The following is a 2,728-nucleotide window of genomic DNA, read 5'->3' on the forward strand; positions in this document are numbered from 1 at the left end:
AAAAAAAAAAACAAAAAAAAATTTCTGTTTGAGGATCTGAGAATCAAACCTAGGACAGTGCCCCCTCCCCCTTTTTTTTTTCTTTTTTTCTTTCTTTCTTTCGAGATAAGGCCTCCTGTAACCCAGGCTGGCCAGGTGCCATTATGCATTAAGCTAGACCAACCATTGAGAATTTTCCCAGTGGTGAACCTGAAGGAACTCAATGCCCAAGACTATTTTTGGTACTACTAAAGTACATCAATCCTGGAGCGGACAGACAGCTTGTTTCTTTGCTTAAGTCAACACTCAAAACTGGGCTAGCCCCTGTGCCTTGTCAACATGGAGTTTACTCTGGAGCCACCTACAGGCCAGAGTGTCCAGTTGGTCAGGAATACTGACCTCAAAGGAAGACTTCCTCCCAAATTGAAATTAGGTCACTGATTGGATATGAGGGTAGGGTGTGGGAGGATGAGGGGGATGACTCACTTCCTGGAGAAGTGAAAGTCTAGTCACCTATAAGCCTCTTGGAGCAGAAATTCTGGTCAGGATGGGCACAAATGACAAAAGAGAAAGAAACGACAGGGAGAAGGTGGAGAGACCCGCAGGGCATGCGAGATTGCTTTGGAAGGGTGACTGCAGTTAATTGTGACACACGCTGGGGGGGGGGGGGTCCAGGAGGAAGAAGAGTAACCATTTAGGGACTCGTTTAACTGACGTCATCTAGGAAGCTTCCACTAAGAAGCTGTTTCAAATGGGAGGCAAGGCTTTTGGCAGACTCATCCTTATTCCTGTTGGGTTAGTGAACGTTACATGACTTTCCCTGGAATATCTAAGTCTACTCGTTTCTCGTCTTCACAGATAGAGAAGGCAACGACGGACCAAAGAAACATCCAACCAGCTCCAGCTAGTGAGCCAATGAGCGTATTAGAGCAATTGCAGAAGCAGTTTTGCATATTACCGTGCCTAGCTGGCATGGGTGACAACGTGTCATTACTGAATGCATTCCTGAAGTCCCCAGTGCACAGTCTCCTCTCCCCAGCAACTGTTTACCACTTACATAACCTCCTAGAGAAGCCTTGTGAATCTAATGAGCTTCCTGCTAGTTCCATGAACCTTCCTCCAGTTTAGACTTTGAATTCAGGAAGAAATAGCTATAGAGTAGCAAACTTACCATAAATACTAGAAATATTAAATATCAAAGAGCCCCGCCTACTGAGCTGCTCAATACATTTTCCAAACAAACTTTTTTTTTTCTTCATTTTTTTTTTAAAGTCAGGGTCTCATGTAGCCCAGGCTGGCATTTTTTTAAATAAAAGATTTATTTATTTTATTTTATGTATTTAAGTATTTGAGTGTTTTGCCTGCATGTACATCTGTGCACCATGCCGCAGGTACGTCTGGCACCCGGGGAAGCCAGAAGAGGCTGTGGACTCCCCAGGAACTGGAGTTGCAGACAGTTGTGAGCCACTGTGTGTATGCTGGAAGTCGACCCTGGATCCACCCCCATCTCCCACTTTTTTTTTTTTTTAAGAGATTGGTGTAATGGTTAATCTTGATTATCAATTTGAGAGGATTTAGAATCAGTCTGGAGACAAACTCCTGGTCTTCTAGCACATTTACAGACGTGTGGAGGTCGGAAGACCCAGCATGAACATAGGCGGCAGTTTCATGAGCCAGGATCTTAGACTAAATAGAAAGGGGAGGGGAGGACGACTGGGGGGGGGGGATGACGGAGCCGGACACGGGACCAGCATCCATTTGTCTCTGCTTCTTGCCTGTGGTTGCTAGGTGACCAGGTGCTTTGTGCTGTTGCTGTCATAGCAACTCTCAGACTTGATCTCCGTCCATGACAAACTGCACTTTCAGAGTTAGACCAAAATAAACCCTTTCTTCTGTAACTAGCGTTTGTCAGCTATTTTATCATTAATAGGAAAACACATATAGCTACAAATAGAATTCAGGATACAGCATTCGACTGGCATGTGCAAAGCGCTAGGTCCGTGTTTCTCAACCTGTGGGTCGCGACCCCTTTAGGTTCACAGACACTTTTGCAGGGGTCGGGAAGATCATCAGAAAACACAGGTACATTACGATTCATAACAGTAGCAAAATTGCAGCTATGAAGTAGCAATGAAATAATTTTATGGTTGGGGGGTCACCACAACATGAGGAACTGTATTAAAGGGTCATAATCTTAGGAAGTTTGAGAAACAATTCCCAGTACTGCGAAAAATGTAAGAGAGAAAAAAATCCTCTCGCTGTGTTTTCCTGAATTTATTCATTAACAACAACAAAAAAAAAAAAACACTGAAAACGAAGAGAAAGGAGAAGGAAAACAGAATCTTAGACATTTAAAAAGTTTCTTGCTCAGATTCCTAAATTCTAAGTTTTTTTTTTTTTTTGGTTTTTCGAGACAGGGTTTCTCTGTGGTTTTGGAGCCTGTCCTGGAACTAGCTCTGTAGACCCGGCTAAATTCTAAGTTTTTGTCGTAATTGAAGGGGACAAGGGAGTCGAAGACGAGGAATTGAACGAATATTCATTCATAAGTGTTATTTCAAGTTCGAGGTGGTTTCTCGCAGCTTTGGTTGGGATAGTCTCGAACTCAAAGAGACCCTTCTGTCTCTGCCTCCCCAGTGCTGGATTAAAAGAATTTGAGATTATTAAAGAATCCCGAGCCGGGCGGTGGTGGCGCACGCCTTTAATCCCAGCACTCGGGAGGCAGAGGCAGGCGGATCTCTGTGAGTTCGAG

The sequence above is a fragment of the Microtus ochrogaster genome, chromosome 7 (genome assembly GCF_000317375.1).
Source record: "Microtus ochrogaster isolate Prairie Vole_2 chromosome 7, MicOch1.0, whole genome shotgun sequence".
Lineage (NCBI taxonomy): Eukaryota > Metazoa > Chordata > Mammalia > Rodentia > Cricetidae > Microtus > Microtus ochrogaster.